The sequence below is a fragment of the Salmo salar genome, chromosome 15 (genome assembly GCF_965601325.2).
Source record: "Salmo salar chromosome 15, fSalSal1, whole genome shotgun sequence".
Lineage (NCBI taxonomy): Eukaryota > Metazoa > Chordata > Actinopteri > Salmoniformes > Salmonidae > Salmo > Salmo salar.
In genome coordinates, this window is record NC_138305.1 from 115,154,275 (window position 1) to 115,162,500 (window position 8,226).

The following is an 8,226-nucleotide window of genomic DNA, read 5'->3' on the forward strand; positions in this document are numbered from 1 at the left end:
GACCCCATGACCCTATAATGAGGATCCTATGATTATTACCCTATAATTATGACCCCATGACCCTATAATGATGATCCTATAATTATGACTCCTATAATTATGACCCTATGATTATGACCCTATAATTATGACCCCATGACCCTATAATGATGATCCTATGATTATTACCCTATGATTATGACCCTATAATTATGACCCCATGATCCTATAATGATGATCCTATGATTATTACCCTATGATTATTACCCTATAATTATGACCCCATGACCCTATAATGATGATCCTATGATTATGACCCTATAATTATGACCCCATGACCCTATAATTATGATCCTATAATTATGACCCTATGATTATGACCTTATAATTATGACCCCATGACCCTATAATGATGACCCTATAATTATGACCCTATAATTATGACCCCATGACCCTATAATTATGATCCTATAATTATGACCCTATGATTATGATCCTATAATTATGACCCCATGACCCTATAATGAGGATCCTATGATTATGACCCTATAATTATGACCCCATGACCCTATAATGAGGATCCTATGATTATGACCCTATGATTATGACCCTATAATTATGACCCCATGACCCTATAATGATGATCCTATGATTATGACCCTATAATTATGACCCTATAATTATGACCCCATGACCCTATAATGATGATCCTATGATTATTACCCTATGATTTTGACCTTATTTAATTTCAAACAGAATATAATGTGTAGTATTTAGGATGATATATACGGTATACATACACAGGATTTTGTACTGATGAATACACATTTGGAGTATGTATCTACACACTTTTAATAGTACTGAAATCCTTTATGTCTATGCGGTTAGTTAATATAGTTTAACATTTTTAAGTTAATTGATGAAGTGTTTATTTGACTTATAAACTAGTTGTAATCTACTCTGTATTGATTTTTTAAAATATCAATATTGTAAAGATTTCATATAATAAATGATATTGTCCACTCAACAATTATGCCTACTTCCATTCCTTCCTGTCTTCCTGTAGTTGATGAGTCTGTCTGTCTTCCATTCCTTCCTGTCTTCCTGTAGTCGATGACTCTGTCTGTCTTCCATTCCTTCCTGTCTTCCTGTAGTTGATGAGTCTGTCTGTCTTCCATTCCTTCCTGTCTTCCTGTAGTCAATGACTCTCTCTGTCTTCCATTCCTTCCTGTCTTCCTGTAGTTGATGAGTCTGTCTGTCTTCCATTCCTTCTTGTCTTCCTGTAGTCGATGACTCTCTCTGTCTTCCATTCCTTCCTGTCTTCCTGTAGTTGATGAGTCTGTCTGTCTTCCATTCCTTCCTGTCTTCCTGTAGTCAATGACTCTCTCTGTCTTCCATTCCTTCCTGTCTTCCTGTAGTTGATGAGTCTGTCTGTCTTCCATTCCTTCTTGTCTTCCTGTAGTCGATGACTCTGTCTGTCTTCCATTCCTTCCTGTCTTCCTGTAGTTGATGAGTCTGTCTGTCTTCCATTCCTTCCTGTCTTCCTGTAGTCGATGACTCTCTCTGTCTTCCATTCCTTCCTGTCTTCCTGTAGTTGATGAGTCTGTCTGTCTTCCATTCCTTCCTGTCTTCCTGTAGTCGATGACTCTGTCTGTCTTCCACTCCTTCCTGTCTTCCTGTAGTTGATGAGTCTGTCTGTCTTCCATTCCTTCCTGTCTTCCTGTAGTTGATGACACTTTGCTTCTTGAAAGTAAGATATCTTGGAAACTTGACTGCTGACATACAAAACATTTTGGGATTTTATCTATTAACAGCGGACTCATTTTTTAAAATATCAAAATAAAATGTTTTAGTGGAGTTTGGGGGTGGAGCTCAATATACAATATATGTTTCCTGTTTTATTCAGACAGGGAGTCAATGCTGAGACCAAGGTCTCTTTATTTAGACAGGGAGTCAATGCTGAGACCAAGGTCTCTTTATTCAGACAGGGAGTCAATGCTGAGACCAAGGTCTCTTCATTCAGACAGGGAGTCAATGGTGAGACCAAGGTCTCTTTATTCAGACAGGGAATCAATGCTGAGACCAAGGTCTCTTTATTCAGACAGGGAGTCAATGCTGAGACCAAGGTCTCTTTATTTAGACAGGGAGTCAATGCTGAGACCAAGGTCTCTTTATTCAGACAGGGAGTCAATGCTGAGACCAAGGTCTCTTTATTTAGACAGGGAGTCAATGCTGAGACCAAGGTCTCTTTATTTAGACAGGGAGTCAATGCTGAGACCAAGGTCTCTTCATTTAGACAGGGAGTCAATGCTGAGACCAAGGTCTCTTTATTTAGACAGGGAATCAATGCTGAGACCAAGGTCTCTTCATTCAGACAGGGAGTCAATGGTGAGACCAAGGTCTCTTTATTCAGACAGGGAGTCAATGCTGAGACCAAGGTCTCTTTATTCAGACAGGGAGTCAATGCTGAGACCAAGGTCTCTTTATTTAGACAGGGAGTCAATGCTGAGACCAAGGTCTCTTTATTTAGACAGGGAGTCAATGCTGAGACCAAGGTCTCTTCATTTAGACAGGGAGTCAATGCTGAGACCAAGGTCTCTTTATTTAGACAGGGAATCAATGCTGAGACCAAGGTCTCTTCATTCAGACAGGGAGTCAATGGTGAGACCAAGGTCTCTTTATTCAGACAGGGAGTCAATGCTGAGACCAAGGTCTCTTTATTCAGACAGGGAGTCAATGCTGAGACCAAGGTCTCTTTATTCAGACAGGGAATCAATGCTGAGACCAAGGTCTCTTTATTCAGACAGGGAATCAATGCTGAGACCAAGGTCTCTTTATTCAGACAGGGAGTCAATGCTGAGACCAAGGTCTCTTTATTTAGACAGGGAGTCAATGCTGAGACCAAGGTCTCTTCATTCAGACAGGGAGTCAATGCTGAGACCAAGGTCTCTTTATTCAGACAGGGAGTCAATGCTGAGACCAAGGTCTCTTCATTTTGACAGGGAGTCAATGCTGAGACCAAGGTCTCTTTATTCAGACAGGGAGTCAATGCTGAGACCAAGGTCTCTTCATTCAGACAGGGAATCAATGCTGAGACCAAGGTCTCTTCATTTTGACAGGGAGTCAATGCTGAGACCAAGGTCTCTTCATTTTGACAGGGAGTCAATGCTGAGACCAAGGTCTCTTTATTCAGACAGGGAGTCAATGCTGAGACCAAGGTCTCTTCATTCAGACAGGGAGTCAATGCTGAGACCAAGGTCTCTTTATTCAGACAGGGAGTCAATGCTGAGACCAAGGTCTCTTCATTCAGACAGGGAGTCAATGCTGAGACCAAGGTCTCTTTATTCAGACAGGGAGTCAATGCTGAGACCAAGGTCTCTTTATTCAGACAGGGAGTCAATGCTGAGACCAAGGTCTCTTTATTCAGACAGGGAGTCAATGCTGAGACCAAGGTCTCTTTATTCAGACAGGGAGTCAATGCTGAGACCAAGGTATCTTTATTCAGACAGGGAGTCAATGCTGAGACCAAGGTCTCTTCATTTAGACAGGGAGTCAATGGTGAGACCAAGGTCTCTTTATTCAGACAGGGAGTCAATGCTGAGACCAAGGTCTCTTTATTCAGACAGGGAGTCAATGCTGAGACCAAGGTCTCTTTATTCAGACAGGGAGTCAATGCTGAGACCAAGGTCTCTTCATTTAGACAGGGAGTCAATGCTGAGACCAAGGTCTCTTTATTCAGACAGGGAGTCAATGCTGAGACCAAGGTCTCTTCATTTTGACAGGGAGTCAATGGTGAGACCACAGTCTCTTTATTCAGACAGGGAATCAATGCTGAGACCAAGGTCTCTTTATTCAGACAGGGAGTCAATGCTGAGACCAAGGTCTCTTTATTCAGACAGGGAGTCAATGCTGAGACCAAGGTCTCTTTATTCAGACAGGGAGTCAATGCTGAGACCAAGGTCTCTTTATTCAGACAGGGAGTCAATGCTGAGACCAAGGTCTCTTTATTCAGACAGGGAGTCAATGCTGAGACCAAGGTCTCTTTATTCAGACAGGGAGTCAATGCTGAGACCAAGGTCTCTTTATTCAGACAGGGAGTCAATGCTGAGACCAAGGTCTCTTTATTCAGACAGGGAGTCAATGCTGAGACCAAGGTCTCTTCATTTTGACAGGGAGTCAATGGTGAGACCACAGTCTCTTTATTCAGACAGGGAGTCAATGCTGCTGACATGTAGATGGGGTTGTAGGACATGTAGAAGTGGTTGTTGTGTAACCGATGTGAAATGGCTAGTTAGTTAGCGGTGGTGCGCGCTAATAGCATTTCAGTCGGTGACGTCACTCGCTCTGAGACTTGAAGATGGGTTTCCCCTTGCGTTGCAAGGGCCGCGGCTTTTGTGGCGCGATGGGTAACGATGCTTCGTGGGGTGTCAGTTGTTGATGTGTGCAAGGGTCCCTGGTTCGAACCCGGGTTGGGGCGAAGAGAGGGACGGAACATACACTGTTACATTGGTGCCGTGACCCGGATCATTGGTTGCTGCGGAAAAGGAGGAGGTCAAAGGGGGGGGTGAGTGTAACCGATGTGAAATGGCTAGTTAGTTAGCGGTGGTGCGCGCTAATAGCGTTTCAATCAGTGACGTCACTCGCTCTGAGACTTGAAGTAGGGTTTCCCCTTGCGTTGCAAGGGCCGCGGCTTTTGTGGCGCGATGGGTAACGATGCTTCGTGGGGTGTCAGTTGTTGATGTGTGCAGAGGGTCCCTGGTTCGAGCCCAGATTGGGGCGAAGAGAGGGATGGAACCTACACTGTTACAGTAGCACTTGTAAATGTGGTTGTAGGGCGTGTAAATGTCGTTTTAGACCATGTAAATGTGGTTTTAGGATGTGTAGGATGTGTAGATGGGGTTGTAGGATGTGTAGATGGGGTTGTAGGACGTGTGGTCCAGTGACGGTGGGTTTGTGCCCATAGGCGACGTTGTTGCCAGTGATGTCTGGTGAGGACCTGCCTTACAACAGGCCTACAAGCCCTCAGTCCAGCCTCTCTCAGCCTATTGCGAACAGTCTGAGCACTGATGGAGGGATTGTGCATTCCTGGTGTAACTTGGACAATTGTTGTTCCATCCTGTCCCTGTCCTGCAGGTGTGAAATTTAGCTGTACCGATCCTTTGCAGGTGTTGTTACACGTGGTCTGCCACTGCGAGGACGATCAGCTGTCCGTCCTGTCTCCCTGTAGTGCTGTCTTAGGCATCTCACGGTACAGACATTGCAATTTGCCCTGGCCACATCTGCAGTCCTCATGCCTCAAGCATGGGAAACACTGTTTAAACCCTTTACAATAAAGATCTGTGAAGTTATTTGGATTTTTACGAATTATCTTTGAAAGACAGGGTCCTGAAAAAGGGATGTTTCTTTTTTTGCTGTTTATTTGAGCAGTATGAGATGGAACGGAGTTCAATGCAATAATATAATAATGTATTCTTTCTTGAATTTGTTCTGAATTAGGGGACTGTGAAAAGACCCTTGGTGGCATGTCTGGTGGGGTAAGTGTATGTGTCAGAGCTGTGTGTACATTGACAACGCAAACAATTTGGAATTTTCAACACATTGTTTCTTATAAAAAGAAGAAGTGATGCAGTCAGTCTCCCCTCAACTATTAGCCAAGAGAGACTGGCATACATAGTATTTATATCAGCCCTCTGATCAGGGGCGGAAATCCCGGGGGACACACGACCCCCCCCATCCTTGGAAAAATATGATTTGTCCCCCCCAATATATCACTGAAACATAAGTATGTAATTTAAATAATATTAATAATACGCAATGAAAGCAATTGTGCTGATTATAGACACTTAATAGCGCGTTTTTAAGTTTCAAAAGATTGCGACCCCCCCCACCCTTTGCCTCACAATGGTTTGATCCACTGCCAGTTCCTTAGTTGGCAAGGTAACAGAGGGGTCGTATCTACTGTCTGAAAGGCACTCAATGAACGTAACTGAAGTGAGGTTAATCCAGTCAATCGCGCACACACACTAGCTGAATATGCAGAGCTAGCGCGCAAATATTAACTATTAAGCTAGCTAGTACCTATTCCATTTATGTGGCCTCATCAAAGATGGAATCTTTGCTATCATCAATTTATTCCAAGATCAGCATGCAGATGATGTAAGTTAGTGCTTCAAAGTCCCTGCGATAAGGTTAGCGACAAACTGAAGTCCAAACTGAACAGAACTACACTCTCTTCTACCATTGTCTTAAATATATTTAATGGTCTCGTTGCAAAAGCTAAATTGTCGCAACTTTTATTTATTTATTTTATTTCACCTTTATTTAACCCGGGTAGCAAAGATTATAGCAAACACCACTGAAACGGAATTGGTGCTCGCTAGCTTTGCAAATTCAGCTATTGTTGGAAGCCAGCCAATATGAAACAAACTATTAAAATTACTAAAGGTTGCAGCATATGTTGTGTAAATGGTGAACTCATACAGCTGTCAACTCTTGTCATTTTAATCCGTTTCACATTTGCTAGCTACCTTTTAGATCGAAGCCCAAATAGAATGATAAAAGATAAGACGATAGAAGCCCATCTCCTACTGTAAATAACCTACACACTGTGTGTGTGTAGCCAGCCAGCCAGCCAGGTAGAAAAATGGCAGAAAAATAAAAGACGGACATCAGAGTATTTTTCAGTACACCAAAACCTTAGTAGCCTTCCCTGTAGCTCAGTTGGTAGAGCATGGTGTTTGCAACACCAGGGTTGTGGGTTCGATTCCCACGGGGGGCCAGCACAGAAAACAAAAAAAAATGTATGAAATTGTATGAAATGTATGCATTCACTACTGTAAGTCGCTCTGGATAAGAGCGTCTGCTAAATGACTAAAATGTAAATGTAAAACGCAAAGTAAGAACCCTAGTAGCCTAATATCTCAAAGACTAGTTGATAAAATGTTCATAAGAAAGAAATGAAATTCTAATGGAAATGTTTCACAATGATGTCATTAGGCAGAGCAGGCAACAGATGGCACACAGACAGCAGAGTTGGGGACAGATATGCAGGGACAGACTGGCAGAGACATGGAGTCTCAGGTAAGTTTGTTGAGTCTTTGTTTGGCAACATTATGAAAGGTTCTCCATTTTTTTTACTTGTAAAATAGGAACATAATTGGAAAATGCCATGGATACCCCCACTCTCAACTTAAACTGGTGACTGAACTAAGATTTGTTAAAGGCAATGGTATTGCTGTTGTGATTAGTTGTGTAGTTTTGGGTACCGGTAGTTAGGAGTACGGCAAACACCTTATTTCTTTGGTTCCTCAATATACATTTACCATATTACAATGTAGGCTATGTGTTACAGCACTACTTTTGGTGTCCCCCTCAGGAATTGCTCTTGAGAAAATTTAATGTAATTGTCCCCTCCAAAGTTGATATCAGATTTTCGCCCCTGCCTCTGATTACAATGACGAGCAAGACCTGCCACTCTGTTCTGGGCCAGCTGCAGCTTAACTAGGTCTTTCCTTGCAGCACTGGACCCCACGACTGGATAGTAATCAAGATAAGATAACTAGAGACTGCAGAACTTGCTTTTTGGGGTGTGGTGTCAAAAAAGTATGTAATTCTGTGTGATTATTTAGGTATTTAGTAAGTGAATAATTAAGCCAATTTTTGTATTGCTGATTCAACTTGTTAGCCAGGGTTCGTGTAGATAATAAAGAATTTTACGATGTTCAGATGAGACTGAATAAGGCGTCAATTAATAATTTATAATAATTGCTATTGATATAAAAGATCTTCAGATCTTTAGGAGTTTATTCTGAAGACAGCAGCTCTATAAACACTCTTCTGTGGTACCCCAGGTTATTAATGAGTTAATTGTTGCATGGTTTAATTCAGTCACGTAATCAATCAAACGTTAGGTAATCGATTTGACAAAATAGCCTGTCATCTCACTTAATCATACTAGAAACACGACACCACCCATTCCAAAACAGACTGCCACTCTTTGTTAAGGGTTTCAGTGACTTCATTAGCTGTGGTTGCTAATGCGTATATGGTTGAATCATCAGCATACATGGACACACATGCTTTGTTTAATGCCAGTGGCAGGTCATTGGTAAAAATAGAAAAGAGTAGAGGACCTAGAGAGCTGCCTTGTGGTACACCACACTTGACATGTTTGACATTAGATAAGCTTCGATTAAAGAAAACCATTTGAGTTCCATTAGATAGATAGCTCTGAATCCAAAATATGGC